This window comes from Epinephelus fuscoguttatus, linkage group LG17 (assembly GCF_011397635.1).
Source record: "Epinephelus fuscoguttatus linkage group LG17, E.fuscoguttatus.final_Chr_v1".
Taxonomy (NCBI): Eukaryota; Metazoa; Chordata; class Actinopteri; order Perciformes; family Serranidae; genus Epinephelus; species Epinephelus fuscoguttatus.
Genome location: NC_064768.1, coordinates 38,214,321 through 38,242,302, shown reverse-complemented (window position 1 = coordinate 38,242,302; position 27,982 = coordinate 38,214,321). Strand labels below are relative to the sequence as shown.

The window sequence follows — 27,982 nt, the reverse complement described above, 5'->3', positions numbered from 1 at the left end:
TCTTGGGAGAACTCTGGTTAACATTTTGTCAGCGTTCACAGTGTACCTGACCATCTTGAAGAAGAGACGACAAAGAAGAAGTTTAATATTAAGAGTACTGTTGGAAATAGCTGGAAGGAGACCACCGCATCGTTCTCTGTGTGTAGGCGTGTGAAGGACTTTTGAGAAGTAGTTGTCCAGCAGCATTTGACTTACAAACTCTGGCTGAAACATCTGTGTGCCATTACGTCATTGTTTATTCACAAAACCTGTTTCCATAGCAAAAAGTTGCATTTTCCTTTTCATTTTCCTTTTATTGATACACTGACAAATTCACCCTCTCCAAGCGCAAAAACTTTTTTGCAAATTTTCGGCCTTTTTTCAAATTTCTGGCGTTTCCATCCAAGTTTTTTTTTTTTCGAAATTTTTGAAAATGCGAATAAAAATAGGTGGATGGAAACCCCAATAATGTCTGTATAAACAGGACAGCCGGGGGATCTAAAAAGTAGCCGATAGCAGTTAGCAGCTAGATCAAAGAACAGTGGCAAAAAATGTCCACAATCTGTGGAGCCAGCTGTGGAGACTTTTTAGTGTTAACCACAATCTTTCCTCAAATCTAACCAAGTGGTATGATTGCCTGACCTTAACCGTACCCTAGCTTATTTACGATCTTTCCCCATCATTAACTTCACTATATAACTGTGAAATTGAATGCAATCAAGCAGGATTGTCCAGTATCAATGTTGATCTGAGGTGTCAGTGGTCTGTTGTGTTACTGTATCTGCAGGAGAACAGCCTCAGACTGGAGATGGTACTACAAACCTTGGGGGCAATGATCAGGGAAGTGTGGATGATAGGGAGCACAGCCTGGACGTGGAGACTTTCAGAGATGTGTGTTCAAGGCCTTATAGTGAGTATGAGTGTGATCATGCATGCTCTCCTCAGCTCAGAGGGATAAGGGTGGATGGGAAGTTGCAGTGCAGAGATTTTCTCTGCTTTATACTCCTGGCCTTTTGACCTGAAGGAGTGGAGGAGCTACTGTAGCAAAGACACAAGCTCTGCGTTTGTCTGTCCTGCTTTGTTCCTGGTGTTCTCTCTGCCCACACCTTCATCCCCCTCTTTGCCTCACCTCGCTGTTGTTTCACCCAGAGTGAGACAGGGACAAATATCTGACTCAGCTTTTGCTTATTTCATTAGTTGTTCATAACTCTGGCTCTCTGTCCTGTGAATGAGGACGCTGATGTGATTGAATTACCCCCTCCTCCTCCTCCCATTGCCTCTCTTTTCCCTCTCTCTCTCTCTCTCTCTCTCCTATGTGTTTTGTGTACTGTTGGCACTTTCCCTCCTCCGAGCCAGGGTTCAATGCTGTTGTTGCACTTTCACTGGTCTTGCGTAACCGTGCAGCGGTCATGTTGCCTTGCATCCTCCATCTCCTCTTCCCCAGGCGCGATGGTCACTGTGGGAAACAGCGGCCCAGAAAACTGACCTTCATTTCAGTATTCTAGAAAGACTTCCCGCAGTGTGTGCGTGGAGCTCGGCTCCCCAAAGGAGTGCGTCATCAGACCTGTTTGACCTTTGTTGAAGTGCTATAACGCTTTGGGATCTGCTTTAGATAAAGGCGTGCAATCTTAAATGACAGCAGCCACAATCAGTTTATTTCATTATTTATTGATGGGGGTATTTTGGCTTTCTGCTGTTCTCAATGTCATTCACCACTGAGGGACGCGCAGGTGTTTAAATACAGGAATTCATAGGATGGCAGTGACAACAGCCCTGTCTGAGAAACATGGCCTATAAGAATATAAATTAGATGCTTTTTACTCATGATTAACACGGCAGCATTGACTTTGTAGACCTTTTTCTTCCTGCTATACAAGAAAAAAAACAGCTCTGATAGCCTGATACATACTTGCTGAATGTCAGAAAACAAGTAAAAATTAGAACAGGAGTTATATGAGATTAAATTCCCCATCCATGCCAGCATATGACAGAGCACACACGGTACTTATTCTGTAGGCACTTCCTTAAAAGGGAAATTTCGGTTTATTTCAACCTGTCTCCTATCGTCCTAAATTTGTTTCAAGTGACTAGTGACATAAAAATAATAGTTAGCATGTTAGCCGTTAGCCTAGATACAGCCGGGGCGCATAGTAGCGTCAGACCTGTTAAAACATAAGTGAACGGGCAACCTTCAAGTGCAAAGTTAGTCCACTAAACAAGCTTTTTTTTCCACAAAGACCGCCTCATATCGTTAGGATAAATGTCAGAGAACATATAGAAAACCACATGTAAACGTGTTGTCTGAGATTTCAGGCATTGTATGAGACTGCTGCATGTTCTCGCGATATTTCGGCCGCGCTTTGGAAAGCAGAGCTAAATGGTAAACAAACATGGCAGCACACCGGTAAGGTAAGACAACACGTTTACATGTCGTTTTCTATATGTTCTCTGACATTTATCCTAACGATATGAGGCGGTCTTTGTGGAAAAAAAGCTTGTTTAGTGGACTAACTTTGCACTTGAAGGTTGCCCGTTCACTTACATTTTAACAGGTCTGACGCTACTATGCGCCCCGGCTGTATCTAGGCTAACGGCTAACATGCTAACTATTATTTTTATGTCACTAGTCACTTGAAACAAATTTAGGACGATAGGAGACAGGTTGAAATAAACCGAAATTTCCCTTTAAGTTCTTCTTATTAAAGGAACACTTCACCTGCAAAATGACTGTTTATCAGTTAATCACCCTGTGTTACGTTGAATTTGTGAGGAAGTTTTTGATTTTCCTGCATGAACTAATAGGTAACGGAGATTTCAAAAAAAGCTGGACATTCTTGGTGAATTGAAGTTAATAGGGTCCAAGTTCAGCAACAGCAAAACTATATCAAAACTCCAGTTTACTAACTCTCACACAATCCGCGCAGTGTAATCCAAGTCTCATTTAGTCAGTCTTATGTTCAGTATTTCCAAACAGATGCATTTTTGCTCAAACCTTTGTCTTTAAGGCACTTTTGCATACAAATAGCAAGCACATGCATTTGAGCTCTGTTTGAGTTTCAGAAAGTTCTTATTGGGCTTTATAAATTAAACTGGATTGAATTAATAAAGTCTGCCTAACATTTGATCGTAGACCGTTATAGTCGACTGATGAAGGCTTCGTAAACCTGCCAGGAACAGTGGTCACATAACCCTCAAAACGAGCCACAACTTAACCGTATATGCATGCACATGTGTTCTAGGTGCATTTCAGTACTTGAATAAATAGCATGACACCCCTGGTTACATCATGGATTACTGTCAAAAAAAAGCATAACGTTCTCACACACCTCACTGAAGGTACAAGTTCCTGAATGAAAACAGAAGACACAGCTGGAGGATCCACCATGAGCACTTTAGCATGTTAGTCTGAGTGTGGGGCACCATCATAGGTCCAATGATCCAGGGTTTTTGTTTGAAGTCTTATCTCTAGGATTCTGCTTGTTGGGTTTTCTGTTTGTATTCTTCTTGCTTCATGTTTTATTTTGTAGATTCCCTCCCTATGTGTCATGTCCGCTTTTATTTCCTGTCTTTGTGTGTGTTTCCTGCCTTAGTTTTGTCAGCCCTGCCCTGATTGGTTTCACTCACCTGTTCTTACTCCCCCAAGTAGTGCCTTTACCTCGTTTACCCAGCTACACACCTGCCCTGCGTTAGCTTCATTAGTCCTTCTCTACGAGGCCGTTTACACGTACACAGTGATTTTGATAAACGGAGACATCTTCCTTCGTTTGTGTCCTTCGTTTACACGCAAACGGAGATTTCTCCTCTGAAAACGAGTCTTTCTAAAAACTCCGGCCAGAGTGGAGATTTTGGAAAACTCCAGTTGCGCGTTTGCATGTAAACTGAGATAAACGGAGTTATAGGCAGCCGATGTCACAGCATGCGCCGGTAATACTTCGTGTAAACGAAGATCTTTTTGAAAACAGAGACGGTGAAATGTCCGTTTATGAAAATAGCGTGTAAACGGCCTCTACTACTGAGTTTTCCCAATCCATCAGCTCCCTGCCTGTTCTTCTGCTTCATCACTTTACTCCCATTACCTGAGCTTCTCCGTCCTTTTTCTCCACTTGCATTTCATCCCCTAGTCAGACTAGTTTGTATTTAAGTCCTGGTTTTAAGTTTAATCTTTGTTGGATCCTTGTTTTGTCGTGTGATTTTCTGTTTGTTGTTCCCTGCTCTGACCTTGAATAAATAGTTACCTGGTTGAGTTTGCGTTGTGTGCAGTTTCCTGCATTTGGGTCCACCTGCTCCACACCGCATAACTTTTTAACTTTTAAAGTATACCAAAATACAATATGTGATGTTTTAAATGTGCTGCATATTGTAATCCAGAGTCTCTAACAATTAGTAAAGCAAATTGTGTTAAAAATTTGTTTTTCCATCAGATTTTTGTATTATTGATTCTTTTGCTAACAACATTCAAAATAAGCACACATTTTTACTGGACTCTTAGGGTGAGTTTTTACTAATGCCAAGTTCTTGTGCCTTTGAAAACAATATTGCACGCTGCTCACTGTGCCAATTCAAAATTAGCCAAAGGATGTTTTTTCCACGGGAGGACAGAACTTGACTAAGGTGTTAAATTCTGCTTTTTGCTCCCTCCACACATCAGAAAAACCCCTCAAGCTGCAGGTTTGTGTTTAGAGGAGTTCTGCATATTATTTTGTTTTTTTTAAAAAACAAAGATATTTCTCCTGTGAATTACTGTCAGGCTCTTCAGTGTTTACACATTCAGTCCTGCAGGCATCACTATCAAAGAAAACTCTTTTACAGAGTGGAAGTGCTCGGGGTCTGTTTCTCTCCTCGCAGTTCGTTCCTGCAGCCAGCAATGAGCCAAACTCCAAACAAACCCAGCTATGGTCCATTCAAGGACCTGCATCCAGCTTATAGATTGCGTCACTGCAATTGTGTTGCTAGGATACAGCTTACGTTCATGCTTTTTCCTGCCAGCCATTGATACTGATAACACAGCAACAGGAAATGAACTTAGACCAATTTAGTTTGTTTATGGTACAAATTATTCAGCTAAAGTACCTGGAACTATTCTCTAATGCCAGGTGGCTATAGTGAAAAATGATTAATGGGACCTGTCAGTGTGTTTTCCACTGCTTCATTTGAACCAAGCTCCATGACATGTGGAAAATCCATGAATGAACTCCACATGTAACTGGATATTTGTCTTTTCAGGAACTACAATGGCAGCAGCGTTGGCCTGAACCTCACCTGCACCTCCAGCAAGGATACTAGCTCAGCGGGGGAGCCCTGCCTCTGAGACATGAGTGTTCAGTGAGCGTCCACATAGCCATACTACCATGTCTCCTGTGTGATCACCCTACCACCTAACCATATTACAAAATCTCACTAAACTCAAGTTCATTTGCACGTGTGTATCATTGCAGGTTTTTCTCCTCCAGGTTATACATGATCTTCTAATTGCAAATTCAGCTTATGCACTTTATGCAACACACTGTTACAGAACTTCATACCAATTTTTGGCCCTGCTTTGACCTGTTTCCAAGTAGTTAAAGCAAGTCAAACAGAAACACAAATTTCGGAATCATTCATTTACTAGTCCATACCCATTGAGTGCACAGTTGCCCACGTACAGTTTCACATGGTGTGTGTTTGGGATACAGGTCATAGGAAACTGCAGATTAAATACTTAACTGAACCCATTAAGAAGAGCAATGTATTCAGACAGAGTGTTTGTGAATTTGATAGTACGATTGCTTTATTGAAAGTACAGTAGTACCATTGCCAATAGTGGTAGAATGATATCATTTGTCAAATGTGGGACAGACAGAATGACACACTGACAGTTTCTGTGATTATGTACAGCATACCATACCATGACTTAGTCATACCAAAAATTGGAAGAAAAAACAACACCAACATTGGTCCACAGGGGGAGCCACAGCGATCGGTCACATTTTAGCCATTTGTAAGCATTTTTCTGTTGTTATAGCGCCACCCAGTTGCCAGTTAGAGTTAAATTTCTCCAGTCACCTTGAGGCGTCCTGTTCTACATATCTACCAAGTTTAGTAAAAATCCATATGGCGGTTAGGCCTAGATAAGAAATGAGCTCTCTAGCGCCCCCATTTTGTTTGATGGGGTCAATAATGGAGGAGTCCCCTCAGATTATGTGTGGTCATATGCCTACAAAGTTGCGTGGTGATGGGTGAAACCCTTGAGATGTTCTACACCTTTATGTGATGAGCCACGCCCTCCACAATATTCATTGCCTTATAGAAGCTCAGTTTTAGTAAGTTTTCCAACTTTTGCCAAGAGGGAACTTTAGATATTGCTCCCTAGATTATGTTCACCCAGTGTCATGCAGATCGCTCAAACTTCCTAGGAAGAGATCCATTTGAAGTGTTTTTCAAAAAATTCAAAATGGCGGAAAATCTATATAAGCGGAAGTTATGGGTTCTTGAGGCAAATGTGTTCCTCATGAGGAGAGGCATCTCTGTGCAAAGTTTCATGTCTCTACGACATACGGGGCATGAGATATGCCCATTCAAAGTTTGCAATTTCAATTGGTTGCTATAGCGCCCCCCTTTGGCCAATTGATGTAATATTGCTTCATTGGCATCCTCCCATGACCCTCTACCACTGTGCCAAATTTCACATGGATTGACCAAGTCAGTGAGGAGAAAAACATGGAACAGACACACAGAGTTTTTGTCATTATATAGAACTATAAATGACATTCTGACTGAAAATAAATCTTACTAACTTTAGTAAGATTTATTTTCAGTAACCGCTTATCCTGTTGGGGGTCGCGGGGGGGCTGGAGCCTATCAGCTGACACTGGGTGAGAGGCAGGGTTCACCCTGGACAGGTCACCAGACTATCACAGGGCTGACACATAGAGACAGACAACCATTCACACTCACATTCACACCTACGGACAATTTAGAGTCACCAGTTAAACTGTATGTCTTTGGACTTTGGGAGGAAGCTGGAGCACCTGGAGGAAACCCACGCTGACACAGGGAGAACATGCAAACTCCACACAGAAAGACTCCCAGACCCCGGCGTTTGAACCCCCGACCCTGGATTCGACCAAGGAACCCTCTTGCTGTGAGGTGACAATGTTAAACTCTGCATGCTCTCATGCTCACTCTCCGTGCTGGTTAGAATCAGCTTTGTAGTATGTATGTTTGTACAAACAAGGAAATGACTCTGTTTTTGTGTTACTCTCAATGCACATACACAGAAATAGACACACAGCTACAAACAAGGACAACAACATCAATATTTGACTATGTTATTTGCACATGTGAAATTGTTGCAATTTTTCTTCAAGAATATATTGCTCTAATTGGCCCCTGGTGTGCTGATCCTTGGTGTTGCAGACTAGTTATAATTATGACTGTACTTAATGACTCTATACACATTTAATTGTTATTAAAGTATATATACAGTATGATAAGGACCAAAATAACCTCTTCGTGGTAAAAGGTAAGTGCAGACTTTTCCAGCTGCCTCTCTATCAGCTCCATTCAATTTGTGTTAAATTTATGTTCTTGTAGCCCGTAATCATTGCCTTTGGCTTCTTCACAACATGCACCGGGCGTCAGATAACTCCAATATAAACCCATCTGCGGCAGTTCTTGATGCTAAGAGCAAGTGCAGTAGCGTAAAGAGCGAGACAGTCCGCATAGGGCAGGAGCTAGGGGAGGTGGATAGGTGAAACAAAACCAGAATTTCATCCAGAAAACAGCTGTTTTTGTTTTTGTGAAACTAAGTCAACGCTGTTTCAATGTTGACTTGGTTTTAGGTCACTTATGTACCTATGTTCCATGTGAAATTAAAAGTCATTATTTTTTTGCAACATTACCCAATTTTTTTCATCGCACATGTGACATAACATTACAAACATACTTATTTTAACCCAAAAGATGGTCTTTTTCTTTAACCCAATCAAGTAGTTTTGTGACCTAAACCTAACTGCAGCAGTTTCACAACACTAACCACATGTTACAACATGTTTTAGCCATGTGGCCTGTGTGTCGTATGAGATGCAGAATGGCATGACGATTCATCTGCATTTGACCTCCTGGGATGAGAACGGGTCAACTCTTACGTCTATTTTCCAAGTGTTGATGGTGCATTTGTGGTTAGTGTTGGGTGGTGGTGGGATGTGGCTACAGGTCACTCAACAGGATGAGGAAATCAACTCACTAGTCTGTAAATCTTCTTTTGTAACTCTGCTAGCTGGTCAGGTTGAGGTTTCGAAAATGTTCTCATTAGTAAGCATCGAGGAAAAGATGGAGAAGATGGACAATGCACGACCATCTCTGCATCCATGCTAACATCGGAGGAGCACCATGGCAAGCGTGGAGTAATCAAACACCAGCTGGACTGCATGGGTCTTTCTGCCGAATTAGCATCCTGTTAGCCATTGTACAGGCGCTGGATATTAAACTGGACGACCTGCGAGCCCACATCAGTTTCCAAAAGGATATCAGGGACTGTAATATCCTTTGTTTCACCGAAATTTGGCTAAATTCTGGAAGACTGGACCGCATTTAATCAGGTGACTCTTTTTCTATGAGGAATGTGAGGTGCTGTCCTGTTCCTGCTCACCCTGCCCCACAAGAGAAAGACACACTCTGGATCATTGCTATATGCTGTTCAGAGGCGGCTGCAGTGCAGCGCTGTTTGTGTTTCAGGAGGAGCGACCATGCAGCCATGTTGTTGAGATAGAGATGTAACAGGGTCAGTTATACAGTGCAACAAAGTCATATACATTTGTAATATCAAGTATTATAATTACACAAAATTTGTTTCAGTTGTTATTACCTGACACGCTCAGACCTCCATAGTGATTATATGGAACATCTGATACTCAGTTTCTGTCCCCCTACGTTCACCTTTGGGGGTATCCCACCTATAAAGGGGTGTCTCCCACCTTACCTCTCCCCTTTTGCTGTACCTCTCCGTGGGAGAGGTAAGAGACATTGCTCTCATAGTAATTTCTGCTGTTAAGCCATTTGTAAGTTCATTTTTCAGCCTAAACCTATTGTATAATATGCTAACATATTCCTTTCACTTGATTTGTGTATGGGCTTGAGTTTATATGGTCGTAATTGACGGAGGATTTTGTTTTCAACCTCTTGCTGTCAGCTGTCAGGAATAAACGGAGATCACCTCCAAAGATATCCAAGGTCTGCGTCCCTTCATATCAACACAATGCAGTAGAGCCCTGCGCGGGACTGTTTTCTTCATCCCGTTCCTGCTGAATTTCTGACCATTACCGCCTGCAACCGCAACATGTGTGTTACACTCCCGCCCGCTCCCGCAATGTGTATGTCCACTTCCGCCCGCTCCCGCAAAACTCTGAGAATTTATACCCGCACAATAATAGAGATGCATTGATTTTGTGTCTTTTCCCGTCCCGCAGGAGAAAACAGGTCATTTTATAGGCTATTAATAAAGAGATTCATGGGGTTGTTTGTTTCGTTTCCCTGGCCTGCATGTCTTTTGACGCACTGGTCAGGAATAGCGCTCCTATTTCGTTGTTTTCATTTAGTTTTTAATGAAATAAAGGCTGTTTCTATTCTCCTCTGTATTTTATTTATTTTTCTACCTTTATATAATCACGCAGTGATTGAGGTTAAGGTCTCTTTTCTAAGAGAGACCTGAATAAGAAACATTAATGAGATAAAGATAAAGCCTATGCTCAATAACACTGGCATCGTCATCACGCCTCTTTATGTAATTAACAAATAGCAACGAGAGTAGGCTGTGAGTGGCTCAAATAACACTAATAAATAACATAAAATAAACAAAGTTAACGAATGAATTTAACAAATGAATCACTTGGCCATAATATTACTGTGGAGGAAGAGAATGTTGCTGACCGACTGCGGTCCCAATCCCGTGCGTCTCTCTTCCAAGATGCGCCCACAGACACTAAAGGCCCGCTCTGAAGGCGCACTGGATGCGGGGATCCTGAAGAATGCGCCGGCTTTGAGAGCGCTGGGAAGGAGAGGGCTCAGTGCGCCTTCAGACCTTGTTTGAGCTTCTTTTCCACATCATTTGTTAACTCCATCCTGTCGCTATAGGCTACATCCTGATCCCGCAGTGGGTTTTTTTTAGCCGCCTGTTCCTGCCCGCAGCAAAGTTCAAACCGCCCGCTCCCGCAAGATTTGGGTTGGGTCTCGTGGGACCCGGCGGGACCCAATCCCAATGCAGCCCTCTACAATGCAGACAACACTAGAGTCATCCGTCCACAGAGATATGTAAACAGACAACAACGCAAGCCCCAAGTGATGCAAGAAATGGAGCCAATCAGAGTCTGCAGCATGCTCCAGGACACCACTGTGGACGTCACCGATGACATCAGTGAATTCACTGAGTCTGTGGTGGATTTAATTTGTAGAACAACAGAAGTAACTGTACCCAAAACTAGAGTTGATTTATTCCACAATGAGAGACATGGATTAACAGAACCATTCAGGATGCCAAAAACACAAACACTGCAGCCAGTCTAAAAACATGGACAGTTATAAAGCAGCAGCCTAAAATGTAGGAAGAGATAAAAAGGACTAAATTACGGTGCACAAGTTTAAGGAGCTGCCAGGATTGTGCTGCATTAGACTTTTGTATTTGTATATTTTCATGTGACAAATAAATGACTGATTAAATATCGATATTCTCCGATATTTTACAACTATATTGTTTAATCCAAGGGTGTCGGTAAATGCAACATTCCTCAGGCACTTACAATAATCTGAATATGTGCAAACTAAGTCGTGTCTATTCTGTTTAATAACGTCTGAGTAATGTCACTTAGGTATTTTCAGCAAAGGATGATCTCGTAATGAGAATGTGGATTTGAAAACTCACTAACCAGATGATCTGTCAGGAGGAAACCAGGCATCCCTCAACACCTGCCCACTGTGTGACAGTTAATCCTGCAGCAGCTGATATCACCTGTGTCCAGATAGAGGGATTATACCAGAGCTATTTCTGAGAGACGAAGAGGGACTTTCTTTTTGTAATCCCAATGAAAATCACCCTGCGAGGCCGTTCTACACAACTTCTTGTTGAAATATGCAAGCACCTCCTGTAGCGAATTGTGACTGCGTGAAACACAATACCGCTGTAAAACACGGATCCCGGTCCAAATGTAACAACCAATTAAGAGGAGCGGTGAATACATAATGACCAGTGGAATGAGTCACAATCTAAAATGGCCTCAGCTGTTCCTGTTTCAGTGATGCATAACTCTTCTGGGCCTGGTTTCACTGACTTAAACACTGCAGCCAGACTGAGACGGCTAGTTTTAATGCATCTAGCGATTCTCACTAATGCTTTGACTGCACACTGTAATGCTTCCACTTAATCTCCTTTGGCTGTGAGGAGAGGATGTTCTCACCTGTAAGATCAACACAGGAGGACTTAATGAATGTGGAAGAGAGGGCAGGGAGCTGTGACTGAACTGATGATGATGAATAGCCATGCTTAATGAGCTCCTCAGCTACACAGATATGAAGTTTGAACCCATACACATTTGAGATGGATGAGATAACTCCACTTCTAATAAACCATCTTGAGATATTTGACCTTAAGAGATCTGAATTCTTTTAGATGAAAAATAGTGTAGATTCATATTTTACACTCAGCATGCACTGTGCAAAATAAAAGTGAGTATACTCTGCATTCTTTGTGCCTATTTTCCTCCTCAGCGAGTTAGAAAGCACTCTATACAAGAGTGCTTTTATCCCCACAACAGCCTGTGCATCTTAACCTAATCATGAAATTGGCAGATGGTCCAAGGTCGTATAGACCAAGGTGAAAAAATGCAGTTGTCCTTTCCGCTAATGAAGCAGAGAAGCCGAGTCTTTGGTGCTGAGATGAAGAGTGTCATCTCTCACATGAAGGCGAGTGACTGTGCATAAAGCTGCAAATGGGATTGCAATAGTGTTCATTTGCGAGCGCGTCTCCCCTCGCCCCCATCGTGATGAAAGTTTCCAGTTATAACGAGGCCGCGCTGTGAGTGAACGTCTTTGGCATTCTGGCTTTGAAAGCACTCTCCTCGCGCTGTGGATGACAACACTTGGCTCAGCTCTTTACTTTCCAGTTTCTCCAGTTCTGAATTTTAAATGTGGAGGACTACATACAAATGAGGAACATGCATAAGCAGAGCTGCTTTGCCATGTGAGGTACATGCACTGTTGAGCCTGAATGGATCCTCCTGTCTTGAGTGAGTGCTCGCTGATACAACTGTAAATTGAGCTGGTTGAACCCTCTTTATATCCATCCTGTTTACATCATATGGGACCTTTTGTCAATACATCTCAGAGGTTCTATTTACTGCATCTTTTTCAAAGCTGTAGTTATGAGCTAAAATCTAAAACGTATGAGCAAAGTAGTTCAGAGCTCTGGCTACACTGGTTACAGCACTGATTTGCATGTACACCTACCGGCCACTTTATTAGGTACACCTGTTCAACTTCTTGTAAATGCAAATAGCTAATCAGCCAATCACGTGGCAGCAACTCAACTCAAGCCGAGCTTCAGAATGGGGAAGAAACATGATTTAAATGACTTTGAATGTGGCATGGTTGTTAATGCCAGACGGCTGGTCTGAGTATATACTGGGATTTTCACCACAACCATCAGAGGTTTACAGAGGATGGTCCAGTTTTGGTGAGAAAACCCGTGTGAATTGTAGCCTCAGTTTCCTGTTGTTAGCTGACAGGAGTGGCACCTGGTGTGGTCTTCTGCTGCTGTAGCCCATCTGCTTCAAGGTTGGACAAGGTGTTGTTGCTTCAGAGATGCTCTTCTGCACACCTTGGTTGGAACCAGTGCTTATTTGACTTCCTGTTGCCTTTCTATCATCTTGAACCAGTCTGGCCATTCTCCTCTGACCTCTGGCATCAACAAGGCATTTTGGCTCACTGGATATTTGCTCTTTTTGGGACCATCCTCTGTAAACCCTAGAGATGGTTGTGCTGAAAATCCCAGGAAATACTCAGACCAGCCCGTCTGGCACCAACAACCATGCCACGTTCAAAGTCACTTCAGTCACCTTTCTTCATCATTCTGATGCTCCGTTTGAACTTCAGCAGCTCGTCTTCATCATGTCTACAGTGAGTGTACGTTCAGACACAGCAGATAAATCCAGAAACTCATTTCATCATTTTAGGATTTAAACTGGCTTCGAATCATTAATCTAAAGTTTTGTAAGATGAAAACAAAACATCACAGTTCGTCTCCACCAGAAGTTGATGAATGATGCAACTGTATCACAGAGTCTTCCTCATGACTGATAATCACCCAGTAGACAGTAATACAATAAATATGATTCTATATTTCTGTCAGTAATTTCATTCTCTGTGATAAGTGCTTTTGCTTTTGATACTTAATGAAAATTTTGATGATGTGTACATATTTTACTTAAGTTCTTAAAATAGAGCTATTGTTTCATGCTGGTATTTCTACCTTTTTTAAAGTAAATGTACTGAGTACCACCACGGGCATATTCTCTTACACTGGGTTCATACCAATCCGGAAACGAGTTGCAAATGCAGCTACTAGAGTGTTTTTGAAGTATCTCACAAATGGCGAATTTTCAGCTTTAACAATTGTGCTAATGGTTGTGCTAACTACATAGGGAAGGCAGCTAACAGCTAACTTGGTTTGCAGTAAAGTGCAACTGATCAAGGCAGCAACACTCATTATTTTTCATACTGTCACAGCTGCGCATTACCGCTTCACTGCTTCTGTTGTTTACTTTCCACAGTAGAAGACCAACTTAAATACCTCAGAGTATTTTGCAAAGAAGCAACGAAATAGTTTACACAATGGCTTCCCTCATTAATATCCAAACCTTCTCCTTTTTTGTTCTGCCCCTGTGCTGATGTAGAATCGTTGAGCAGTGGGTGCCCATAGACAGCGAGCAGTTTACCTCCTCTGATTCTCAGTAATGTCATGAGTATCTCATTCTCGGAACCCATCGGCTGTATTTGGCGTCTGACTTCCGGCAGACGGCGATACAGCCTCTAGGGGCAGACCCGTGATTTTTCATTCTGGTTTGATTTGAGCGGAGGAGGCGAATTTCCGTTTCCAACTTCCGTTTCTATATAAGTAAATATGCTGAACCATTGCGATGGATTCAGAGTTTGCAGTGACGCCAATTATGTTCCTCCTGGTTAGTTCACCGCACGGACCGTTTAACCTGGCAACAACTGCAGCCGGCTCAAACGTGATTGATCAATATCACACGGACTACAAACAGACTACAACCGGAAACCAGGGCTCTTCCACTCTTCTTCCAGAGGCAAGATCTCCGGGGTTTGCCTACAGACTCTACATTCACTGAATGTAGAGTCTGTAAATAGAGACTAGGAGTATCTCAACTGATGGCAGATCTCAATGCAGAACGGCTTTCGTGCCACAGCATCACACACATTTTCTTGCACAATTTGTAAAATTTGAACTTGAGCATGAATAGCACGAATTTTGCGTCACATCATTTGCATTGTGCAAATTCCTGCAATGGCAAGGTTATTAAGGGCTGTGACAACAGGAGTGGGAAAAAGAGGGGCGCCCTGTGCGATCACTGTACGTACTCCACAGTAAAGCTAGGGAAATGAATGGTGACTTATGATAACTGGAGTAGTAGCCTCTGAATATAATGTCATGATGCAACCAGCAAGGGGAAAAAAGTCCAGATTATTGACACCCCCCCCCCCCCCCCCAAACACCCCTGTAGACTATACAAACTATATACTTTACTATCCATTATACATAATTTATAACAGAGAACTGTGATGTGATGAGACACACTGATGCAGCTGTTGCTCTCTAGCACCATCACTTGAATGAGAGAATTAGACTTGGGAAAATGCCCTGGGCTAGTTAAGAGCATCTAGTGGAGAATACACCAAGGCTGCACAGTGGTTACATAACACACACACACACACACACACACACACACACACACACACACACACACACACACACACAAACACATTGCATTTGGTGGCTTTTCAATGAAGAAAAAAATCCCACCACCCATGTAATGAATACAGACGAGCCAAAGTCATCAATATCAATATCCAACCAGTGAATTGTAGTTTTCATCTTCTCAAGGTGCAGCCTTGAAAAAACAAGCTCAGTCTGGTCCTTGACCTCTCAGGAATTCAACAATGCAATATTCAGGATCGATGTCCAATAATACCGTAACTGTCCAAACCAGAGGAAACCAATGAGATGAAGCTTAGAGTGACCTTTGTGGTGGCTGCTCGTTGGAGTGATGAATCCCACAATGCTGGGGATGCTAATGAACAATACAAGGCCAACAACTGTTTAAAATCGTAAGTAATGCAGTTATGTAATCCTGCAAAATTATTCAAAGAGCACATTTTCTCTGATCCCATCGCTGCCTTCATGTGAACTAGCTGTTTTTCATCAAGCAGACAGTATGATTAGTTCGCTAAATCAATGACTTGACAGCTAGGTTTAGATCTCCTGCAGCTTTCAGGGACCATCAGCTCATCACTATGCTCCCTCCAACCTCCTCGACTCATCTCAGCAGGCAGAGAAAACAGGAAAATAAAAGTTAAATTAGTAATGCGGCCCGGGCCCGCTGGCACGGGGAGGGAGGGTTTTGTAATATTGATGAGCTGAGTGCAGCGGGAATGACTCATCTGGAGCCGAAGATGAAGGAGAGCATAAAACCTACAGTACAAGTCATGACTTTATTTTTTCAGCTCAGAATCTCCAAAGCACAGAAAAAACAATGTTTTCTAGATGTCTTTGGGTTGCCGAAAATCTCAACACTTTTATGTTGCATACTCTGTTCATTACAATGTCAAAGTTGGACTGAAAGTTGAATTCTCTTCGGTTGAAATATAGCCAGCAATGCATGATGCCCAGTTTAGTGGACAGATGATTGATTGTCATTTCCTTACAAGATATAATCATTACAGAAGGATTGGCGAGATATTCTTGAGCTGCGGTGACTTAAATGCAACTGTAGCATCAAAACCCTGCATTATGCAAGAAAATAGCTTTTAAATAGGTGTCCACTGTAGTGACCACGACATGTGAAAGGGTGAATACACCTGAGCTGGAAGACCCACCTGCCGGTCGGCTACAGCAGCACCACAGAGAGAGTTATGCACAAGAACGGGACTGTGTGTCGGCGTTGCTCTGCAGCTGTGCCTCAGAGGAAAGCGTACATTTTCTGAAACCTTCTAGCAATAGTTTAACCTCTGCAGAGATTAGACGAGTTGATGGGAGAACTGGTGACTCTAAAATCATTATATTGACATTCTTTGTCCAGCAGCTGCAAAGTGATTTCAACAGCCTTCGGGAAAATGATCAATATCTAAATCATTGATGATGACAAAGCATCAATGAGGGTTTGGAGGACATTCACAGACAATGTTTTGTGGACTTCAGAACATGACTGAAATTGTTGGAAACCAAAAAGCGAGTGCACCTGTGATGTCACAAACAATTCCTCATTGCACCAGAAAACTGAGAGTGCTCAACTGTATGACAGGTTTGTAAGCAGTAATGGATTCTTACAGCAGACTGTTTGGGTTATTATTCAGTCGTTCAGCATCCTTTTTTTCTTCCAAGTAAATCTGACTAACCTGAAAGTGGAAACCTGTCTCCTGTTTTTTGTCTGTTGGAGCTATTTTTAGTTTTTTAAGACGCGATAAGCAACAGAACATTGTGAGGAGAACATGATACACACTCACCAGCGACTTTATTAGGTACACCTGTTCAACTGCTCGTTAACGCAAATAGATAATCAACCAATCACGTGGCAGCAACTCAGTGGGCAAGACAAGCTGCTGAAGCTCAAACGGAGCATCAGAATGGAGCATCTCTAGGGTTTACAGAGGATGGTCCCAAAAAGGGAGGTCAGAGGTCAGAGGAGAATGGCCAGACTGGTTCAAGATGATAGAAAGGCAACAGGAAGTCAAATAAGCACTGGTTCCAACCAAGGTGTGCAGAAGAGCATCTCTGAAGCAACAACACCTTGTCCAACCTTGAAGCAGATGGGCTACAGCAGCAGAAGACCACACCAGGTGCCACTCCTGTCAGCTAACAACAGGAAACTGAGGCTACAATTCACACGGGTTTTCTCACCAAAACTGGACAATAGAAGATTGGAAAAACCACATTCAGATGGAAGCATGGATCCATCCTGCCTTGTATCAACGCTTCAGGCTGCTGCTGCTGCTGCTGCTGGTGTAATGGTGTGGGGGAGATTTTCTTAGTACCAACTGAGCATGGTTTAAACACCACAGCCTACCTGAGTATTGTTGCTGAGCGTGTCCATCCCTTTATGACCACAGTGTACCCATCTTCTGATGGCTACTTCCAGCAGGATAACGCACCATGTCACAAAGCTCACATCATCTCAAACATGACAATGAGTTCACTGTACTCCAATGGCCTCCACAGTCACCAGATCTCAGTCCAATAGAGCACCTTTGGGATGTGCTGGAACGGGAGATTCTCATCATGGATCAACTGTGTGATGTCATCATGTCAATATGGACCAACATCTCTGAGGAATGTTTCCAGCACCTTGTTGAATCTGTGACACCAAGAATTAAAAAGGGGTCCAACCTGGTACTAGCAAGGTGTCCCTAATAAAGTGGCCATGCATAGAGAAGCTATTTCATGAGGGGAAATAAAAACATAACAGTACAAGTAGTCATTGAGTGATTTACAGTTTTCCCAGCTTTTATGGCGTATAGGTGAACTGATAAAAGAGGGAAATCAGATATCACTCCTCAGACCCACAGTACTTATTGATTAATATGTGTGTATGTGTGTGTGTATTTGTGTTTGTGTCCTTGCATGCTTCATATTTAGTCATTCCACACACATACCTCTGGTGTGATATTCACAATCCAAGTTAATGAGCTGCAGCCTCCAGAGGCCTCTGCAGTGGATCCTGAACTATTGGATTCTCACCTCATTAACATGCTACAGCACAGTGGCCATTTTGTAGCCTGCCCCGGGACATCAGTGCACTATAGAAACCAACAGGAAGTGACAGAAGACTAATGTATGTCGACAAATTTGATGACTGATGGTAATCAATCCAACAATTCTGATTTCATGGTTTAGGCTTTTTCTTTTGTTCCATTACTCTGCAGCAGAGCATCAACTTTATCCTAAAAAGACACGCTTACACACAAAGGTTATTGTAAGTGCTTTGAGCAGCTAATACATCATCCTAATGCATTATTATGTATAGGACTCACACCATGTGCTTCTTGTATATTCGATAGGAGGCCTCTCACACAGAGAGGATGATGGGCAATTTGTCCCACACTGTGCACTACATGATTCACACCGAAAACAATAATTTCAAACATTATTAAGTATACTGATGCTGATAACTCCTGCTTTGGGAGAAGCTCCGGAAAATCAGACAAAAGAAAATGTGAATGAACCCATGTTTGTGTGCATCACTGCTGTTATGTGATGTCAGGAGTTGGCAGATAAACAATGGCAATGTGATTCTCCAACCTGGTCTCGCTCCGAAATCGAATACCAGTGCTTGGGCAGCGACTTCCGGTGTCAGACACAGACAAAAAAAGTCATGCTTTCATGTCAGTGTGATACGCGGCTGGTCACTGTTATTGTGTAACGGCGCCTGGTGGCATCAGCGAAAATACAGTTAGACAGCAATTTAAGTTAAGGGGGTGAAAGTCTGAGTAGGGCAGGCTCACGTGAGAGGCTGATGTTAACTTCCAGTAGGACTGTAAAGCCAAACCCTGTTCTTTTTTCCTAAACACATGCCTTTGTTCTGAAGGAAAAACATGTCAGTTCGCTGTGTTGTGCTGACGTAGTGCTTTTATTTTGAAAGAGACTGTACACAAACTGTACATTTCCTGTGAAAATGAAAGTGTATTTTGAAAACAGACAATGCATGTAACAGACTGAAGTTGACATGGTGTCCCAGAACGTCAACAACCAACACACCCAGGGTACCTTGCATGTCATATCTCGATGTGGAGAGAGAGAATGACCAAACATCGGTATGTGACGAGGTCGGAGTGAGAATGTGTTGGATTCTCCAGTTTGGTGCCAATTTGATGGAAATATGTTTATGTTTGTTTCATGTATTGATTTGATGAAGGTTACAGTCTCCTCATGTACTCATGAGTTATTCATGAGGATGGCTGCCATTGCAGTTTGTCACATTCTGTTTTTCATCAGTACACTGAAGCTTTCGACCTCAGCTTTAATTTTAGGTATTCTAAAAGCGTGCCAAAAAAGCAGGTACTGTAGATGGAAAAGCACTTACTATAACTAATATAGTGACACAATTACAAAGTGTCAGTACATTGAATGGCAACTGGTGAAAAAAGTTACCATAGATATTAGCCAACAGTGTGTTTTAGATAATGAAAACTTTAAGAATTTAAGTTTTAAAGCCGCTACAAGGAAATTTTAACTGGATATGCAAAAGTCTCTTGTTTCTGCTGATGTCTGTGCGTGACCTACAACAGCAAATGAGACCATCGGTGTGAAGATAAGCTATTTCTATATAGTGTATATCCATACCTTTAGGAAACTGTGTCCGGGTCCGCCCCAGGTCGCTCCCAGGACGAAACGATTTACGGCACTCAGACGGCACCCGTCATCTTACCTAGCTGCTTACATTTATAGTGACTCTTATAAATAGTCGCTATTCCTCCTCCTCGACCGGACGTCCGCGGGGAGTTAAAATAGCAGCAATCATCGGGTAAAAGTTGTGTGAAAGCACTGGACTCACCAACAGTCAGCCACGTCTCAGTCACACAGAGAAAATCCAATCCTCGGGAAGTCAGGAAATCCTTCAGGATAAACGTTTTGTTCGCTAGCGATCTAGCATTTACCAGCCCAATCCTGGCAGGAGCCGGCGGGTCCACGGCGTTAGCTGTCCGGGGAGCCACACACAGAGGCCGCAGGTTGTGCAGATTCACCCCGCGCCAGAGGTGAGCTGGGATCCCCGATAGGAGCGGGGGCAAAGTTTTCCCGTCTTGTTGTTTCATTCATCCCCAAAACAAACACATGCACGAGCCAGGTAAGCGTCTTTACGACAATATGCGCTAGAGCTCATGGGAAATGTAGGCTTCATTCCAGCAAAACACTACCGCTTTTGTCCACAGGGTCGCCAAAATCAACTCAAAATGAAAGTTCCTTGTAGGGGCTTTAAGATGTAAAGACGTGACCCATGTGCAGGTCACCATTTGGTTTAGTAATTTTCAAATAATGCTACGTAATCTCATACAACAGTTCAAATTATATCCTATTAAAATGCACACACAACAGTTCATATGATATCCTACGCATCCTACTAAGTTGCATAAATTACATGAAGTTATGGAGGTTGAGTTTAGGCAAGTAAAGTTACTGTGGTTAGGGTTAGAAAAAGAAACATGATGAAAAAATGCCTTAAAATGACTCAAAGTTCATCAGTTCCAGACACTAGTCTCCTGAGGAAAGTCCTGGGGGAAACTTCTGTTTTATGAGCCCTCTATAACCCCAACCTGCCCCTAAACTGGACCAGCCAGGACAGCTTCCACTGTTAATCCCGTCAGCACAATGGTCGCGTGATCGCAGCCTTCCAAAATACATACGCTGTGCACAAATTACTGGTTTGTCATTACGTGGCATATGTTTGCATTTGGGTGCATTACTTTCCGTAGGAAAATGTACGTACAGTGCATGAGAACAGCCAGCATGTTAGTGTTATTTTGTGAACAGTTGTTAACGAGGTCAACAACAATCCTGCAGCACTAACAGTCTTTCTCACTTGTCCTCCAGACCGACCCAAAGGCCAGAATGAATGTTGGCATTGTTTGTTTCAAACCACGGACACGTTACATTTGTACGTTATTATGTAGCAGAGACATGAATCGTTTCTGTACATTTCAACAACACTGTGGTGAACGTGTGGTTATGTTTAGGCACAAAAACACTCAGTAATTTTTAGGAAAAGATCATGTTTTGGCTTAATGTACCTGGTATTGGCGTGTAGAAAACAACAGCTTTTCAAGGCACAGTCCCTGCTGGAAACACAGCGCTGGGTCACTAAAAATCACCCCTGCCGAAAAAGCTGCTGATAAAGCAGCAACGACTGAGTAAAAACCACCTGGTTTAGTTGTGTGTTGGTCTCCAGCCGTGGTCTGCAGCTTGGCAGGTGTCTTGCCTTGGTGTCACACCCTCCACCTCCAGATGATAAAGTCAGCTCACATTAGAAACCCAGTGACGTATCCATGGATTGCAGAAACATACAATGCCAACATTTGCGACCGGCCAGTGGGCTGTTCAGACACAACACAAAGAGAGAATTTACTCTGCTCTTACTTTGTAGAGGATGGTATCACTATACTTCTGCCAAAAATTGATTTTGACTTTGGGTAAAGTTGATTACTAGAGTGCAGAGCTACATTTTTTTTGCATCAGCCTTATTGAACCTTGAGTGAGTAATATTTCAGGATGGACACTTCAAGAAACAGAATTCAGGCAGAGCACACTAGTTCTCACCTGTCTGGCCTGCTTGCCTGAGGCAAAGGGATTTTGGGAGTGGATGAGCTGATCCAAACAGCCCTGCGATATAGCCTGTACACTGAACCTTCACTCTGAAATGAGCCTGGTAATAATTATTATCCAAACCTTAAACCCAAAACATTTTTCCCCTCGTTCTACCCTTAAGAGGTCATCAGGATTTTGAAAAACAAATACACACATACTCTTGGATAAACCTGTGGCAGGATACGATATATCTCTCTACTACTATCCACTCTTCCTTTCTCTATCTTAATTTAATGCTTTTACCAACTCAATAAAACAATACCCATATCAGCAACAAACACATCAAGCAACGTTGGCTCAGAGCGAGGAAGATAAAAGACTATGGCAATATAGCTATCAGCTAAAGAGCAATAACTTTCTAGGTTTGATAAATGCTTCCTATAATGCACACTAAAATAATTCACTGTCGTCTTGTTTTAAGTGCGTGCTTAGGATAAACTGTCTGTAGTTGTGACGCACAGAGTCAGAGACGGGCCCCCAGCTGTGTCTTACAATAGCATCTCATTAGCACTGTTGTGGACAGTCGATCACACATCAGACTCCGACTGTAAGTGATGTCAGCATGTGTGTGTTTATGAGTGTGTTAGGATGAAAGGATTACGTAGTGTTGCTGTGTCAGAGTGTGTGTGCGTACAAGACAAGCACACATCCCTTGATGACATTTCCTCATTTAGAAAGTGTGTGTGTCACTGGGTGGACGCTGTTTTCTGTTGCCTGGGCAATGCTTGGCCTCACCCATAAGCTCCTGACGAAGTATGCATGTGCCAAGAACTGCAGCCAGCCGGAGAGTAGAATGACTTTACTTTCTGGGCTTTTGCTGGATGACATGTTCCTAGAGAGTGTGTGCGGTGTTATATGTTTATTTGTAGGTTAATCAAATGTTCGCAATCAAGATCAGATCCAACTTCGGGGGAGCTGAAACTGGAGCATCAGTCTTTTGGCATTTGTGACTAAAAGCTACAAATTTTCACTGTTTAATTGTGGTATAAGGAATTGTGTAATGCTTTATTTTCAGTTTGTTTCATTTCATTGTGTATATTATGTATGTATTTTAGTGTTTGACATTGTGTTGACAGCATGGAGGAGACTGATTGTCACTCCTGTTGCAAAGAACGTGTCAGCTTAATTGTGCCACTACGGTTCAATCAATAAATTTGGGTGCGTTAGGAATCGCATGCTTTTTCTTTTCACTTTTAGTATATAACTAGTCCATACCCATTGAGTACAGCATACCATACCGTGGCTTAGTCATACCAAAAATTAGAAAAAAACCAAACATTGGTCCACAGGGGGAGCCACAGCGATCGGTCACATTTTAGCCATTTTTAAGCATTTTTCTGTTGTTATAGCGCCACCCAGTTGCCAGTTAGAGTTAAATTTCTCCAGTCACCTTGAGGCGTCCTGTTCTACATATCTACCAAGTTTAGTAAAAATCCATATGGCGGTTAGGCCTAGATAAGAAATGAGCTCTCTAGCGCCCCCATTTTGTTTGATGGGCTCAATAATGGAGGGGTCCCCTCAGATTATGTGTGGTCATATGCCTACAAAGTTGCGTGGTGATGGGTGAAACCCTTGAGATGTTATACACCTTTATGTGATGAGCCACGCCCTCCGCAATATTCATTGCCTTATAGAAGCTCAGTTTTAGGAAGTTTTCCAACTTTTGCCAAGAGGGAACTTTAGATATTGCTCCCTAGATTATGTTCACCCAGTTTCATGCAGATCGCTCAAACTTCCTAGGAAGAGATCCATTTGAAGTGTTTCTCAAAAAATTCAAAATGGTGGAAAATCTATATAAGCGGAAGTTATGGGTTCTTGAGGCAAATGTGTTCCTCATGAGGAGAGGCATCTCTGTGCAAAGTTTCATGTCTCTACGACATACGGGACATGAGATATGCCCATTCAAAGTTTGACATTTCAATCGGTTGCTATAGCGCCCCCCTTTGGCCAATTGATGTAATATAGCTTCACTGGCATCCTCCCATGACCCTCTACCACTGTGCCAAATTTCACATGGATTGACCAAGTCAGTGAGGAGAAAAATGTGGAACACACACACACACAGGTTTCGTCATTATATACGTAGTAAGATAAGATATAGTAAGATGCAGCTGCCCTTAAAAAGTACGTACTGTGTCCCCATAACATTATGCCCTAAACTTTGACCCTCTTGCTTTAATATCTGTTACTTAGGAGATAAAACAAACGCCACTTACTGCTAGAGATGGAGATCAACCCAGAGAGCTCTGCTGTTGTTACTTTGCAATGTTTGTAGTTTAACTTCAAAGTTATAACTGCACAGATTGTAGCTTTATATGTCATATTGTGACTCTGGCAGTGAAATCACATCTGCAGCTCTCTGTCACTGTTATTTTTATAGTTAACTGGTATAATTATTTTGTTCACTTAAACAATTAATATTCCTGTTATTACTGTTTAACTGGTCATCAGTTACTTGAATGCGCTGTCATCCATCATTGCAACTTCTGACAGCAGTCAATCAGCAGTCAATGAGCTGTCAAGCTGTCTTCTGCGGCTCAGTTGCGCAGAGGATTGTGGGTCAGAATAGCCAGAAGAGCATGTCAGCTTGCATACTGCAAAACTGGACTAGATGTAGTAGAACATCCTGGCATTTTTGGCATACTGTGTATTGGGACATAAATCTTTTACTGACATACTATATAGTGTGGTAGTATGGGTGTTGGAACGCACAGTCTATTAGTCAGCGGTGGGATACATAGGTTTAGCACACATAAACACAGGACATATTACAAACTAAAGGCCCTGACACACCAAGCCAACAGTCAGCGTCTGTTGTCCTAGTTTTTGCAGTGTGCGCTGCACCGTTGGCCTTCATCAGCCCTTGTTGGACCTTGTTGGTCGCTGTTGGCTTTTTTTCTTTATTTCTTAGAAACAGCGGAGTCCACATTGGTGCAGAACATGCATGCTGGTTGGCCTTCGGCTATAGTCTTATCTTGTTGCTATTGTTCCTTGATGCCAGTTTGGTGTGTCTAAGCCAATAAAAGCACATGATTAGGTTTGAAAAAACATCATGGTTTGGCTTACAGTAAGTATGTTTGTTACTAAAGTAATGTAATGTGAAATCACTAGCAAGTATGCTACACTATGTTGTTTCATGAAAACTCAGTTGACTTTGATTTCACACGAGAAACAAACCGTTTGTTTGACCCCAAGCAATTCCTCGGTGTGTCGGTATCTGACACTGAGGGCTACAAGTGTTATTACTTGATGAGCTGGTAGTGAGACCAGGTTGATCACACGTAAAGCTCCATCAGAGTTGCCCGTGCAATTTCAGTATTTTGCTGCATTTTACTGAGTTCCTTTTTGTGTCTGACTTTGAGACACTGATACCAGCAAATAAAAGAGGAGGTGAGTACAGACTCAATAAAGATGGATAAAACATTGTTATCAGGGTCCTGTCAACCTGGAACTTAAAAGTTTCCTTGGACAAAAGAGGCTTGCTTTTCTTGTACACCATGTCAGTATTACTTTCGAATGTCACTTTAGTGTCTAGCAGATGTTGCGCTAGACTTTTTTGTCGCCGGTCATTTTGACCGACAGGGTCATAAAAATCCGGTCATAATCTATTCTTACCGGTCATTTTAATTTTCGTTTTTAAATGATAATAAAGATATTCAAAGACATTTAGTTTTCATTCGTTCGTTTTTAATAAATCCAACAAGCAAGTTATAAAGTGTGTATTAATAAGGACATGAACGAAAACATGAACAGACATCCATACACTGCTGCGCTTCAGTTCGGCGTCTGGTCTATTTTTCACTCGAGCCGCGAGCGCTTCTGTCAAGCTGGATAGAGCGGATCGTACCAAACAGGAAATATTTTGAAAACTATTTTCAAAATAAAATAGCAACAGCATGCACTGAGGAACGTGAGGAGAAAATACCATGTTTGTAATTTAAAATAACACACAACAGTGCATGACCGAACACATTTTTCAATACCCTAATCACTTCATTACAATTTTAATTTTGTGTCACCGAGCCTACAGGCATATCTACATAAATTAAATGGTCAGAACAATATGCCCTATTCATTCAGTGTTTATCCAACACGCTCAGTCAATACATGGACATGCAATGACAAATTGTCATTAACTTATTACGTTATGAAAACGATTAAAATATGGACTTGCCCATGTTTAAAATGACCTGTTGAAGTGAAAAAACAAGTACTGACGGGAACAGACGAGTGGAGTCGATGTTTAACCGGCGTGGAGAGCGCAGGAGAAATGCGCTGCCTGTGTGGACAGTCAAGCGCCTGCGAGTATACTCAAGTATACTTGCAGGACTTCTGCAGCACTAATGCATCTGGTATGTCCAGGCTGTTATGTCATCAACGCTACATGAAGCAGATGAATGACTTTTTCTCTGCAGTGTGAAAACAGCAGCCACTTAAACCACTGACTGTGCACTCCGCCTCCAAGTGGGCAGGGGTGGTAATTGCAACCGGTCAAAGTGACCGATGGCCTAGAATATCAAGTTAACGCGACCCCTGGTGTCTGGTATAGTTCCAAAATACTTATAGGATTCCACTATTCCTATATGCTGGCCATCAATCACTGTACTGTCAGTAGAGGGGTGAGAATTCCTAAAATCAATGCACATGTCTTTAGTCTTTGACACATTCAGTGCTGAAAACGGTTCACAACATCAATTTTAAAAATAGTCAATGACAGGACCGTAGAAAATAACATCTCTGTTTAGCAGGCTCACTGTCACTGTATCATCTGCATACTTGAAGATGTTGTGGTTTTCATGCATGCTGTGCGAGTCAATAGTGTACAAAATGTATAGTAGGTGAGAGAGGACACATCACGTTCATGTTGCTGCTTGCTTTTATGTTTTTGTTAGATGTCACTGTTTTTGTGATGTGTTTCTGTCTTTATGTGCTGCAGAACAGGAACCTGTTGTAAACCAGTTTTAACTGAGTCAGGCCTGATTAATTGTGACTGATCTTTATTATGTTACTTTTAATCTTTTCCTGTAAAAATAAAAAATGAAATGAAATAAAGTTTACTCTCACTCTTTGTGTCCTGGAGGTCAGGAAATCTAGAATGCGGCCAACATTGGCGCTATCGTGCTTCTATACGCAGTTGAGCTGAGTTAGTTTGGCATCCTGACCGCCTCTTGGCTTCCATCTCTATATGCAAATTGTAGTACGTCAAGATGTTTGGTTCAGTAGTTCAGCTCTGATAATTCTTCTCAAATGACTTCATTATTAACGAGCTCAGGGCTATGGGTCTGGAGACATTCCAAGATTTGGGATGTTTGGTTTTAGCAAAAGGAACTAGAATAGCATGCATGCTGCTATCGTTACTGAGGTGAATTTCCGATGAGTCACCCTCATGCATGAATCATACATCGATAACAACCTAATTTTAAGCATTATCTATGATAATGAAATGTAAAAAAAAATAATAGAAATGCAAGGCAAAAATTGCATATTGTCAGTAATTTTAGAAACCCCTCAAAATTTCCAAATTATGTTTTCAGGAGAGCTGGTGTCTTATTAAACGGAGCCAAGCTTCCCCTGGCTCCTCTGTGGTTCTCACTCTGCTTAGAAAGACATTTGATGAGCCATGGCAATTTCAAAAGACACACTTTGTCTCAGATCCTTTCTGTCTTCATTTTATGCAAAGTGAGCAGCAAATTATGGAAATGTGTGTGAGAGTATAAAATTCAAATTCCAGACGACAAGATTCCCATTTTATTTGAAATTCATGATCCGCATAAATGCAGGTAAAAAAAAAAAGTAACAGTATTTGCTTTTTAACATTTGAATAGAAAATCCAGTTGCCGATGGCCTCTGCTTTTATATCAACTCAGCGAATCTTAAATCTGTTTATGAGCTGGACAATAAAACCATTGAAATGGAAAATTCCTATACAATTTTGTGTCTGAGTATTCAGTGCAAGTAACTCTAAAACAATGCAAATAAATGTCATAGATGGCTCAGAGAAACAAACATTAGACATATTGGACAAACACAATTTTTGAACTCAGTATCTCCAAATCTTCTCTTCAAATCCTGTCTGGGACCTTCCACATTTCATACCTGCTTCTCCTAAATCAGTCACCCAAACAGAGTGTGCACTCAAAGGTAAGTAAGTAAGTAAGAATCCTAAAAGTTATATCCATAGAATTTGACAGTAGAAAAAACTTTGAACTGTTTCCCGTGGTCATTTGACTAGAAAATGGAGATTGTTGTTAGTTGTTATGGTGACAACACGTCAGTGGGAGATATAAACTGTGTCATTATCACTACATTGAGAATTTACTTTTGGTATATATTTTTCTTACTAAACAGATCCAAGTTTGTCTCTATTACTAAGACTAACGTTAGCTT

The 27,982-nt window shown here is 41.9% G+C and overlaps 1 protein-coding gene across 8 annotated transcripts in view; it reads right to left on the bottom strand.

Moving 5' to 3' along the window:
- zgc:91944 (uncharacterized protein LOC436941 homolog) overlaps positions 1-23,347 on the bottom strand; it is a 142,281-nt gene extending 118,934 nt beyond the window's left edge. For all 8 annotated transcript variants that reach the window (XM_049602051.1, XM_049602049.1, XM_049602053.1 and 5 more), the window contains exon 1: positions 23,184-23,347. The gene's annotated coding sequence lies outside the window, so the exon portion shown is untranslated. The remainder of the gene's footprint in view (positions 1-23,183) is intronic.
- Between the last annotated feature and the right edge of the window lie 4,635 nt (positions 23,348-27,982).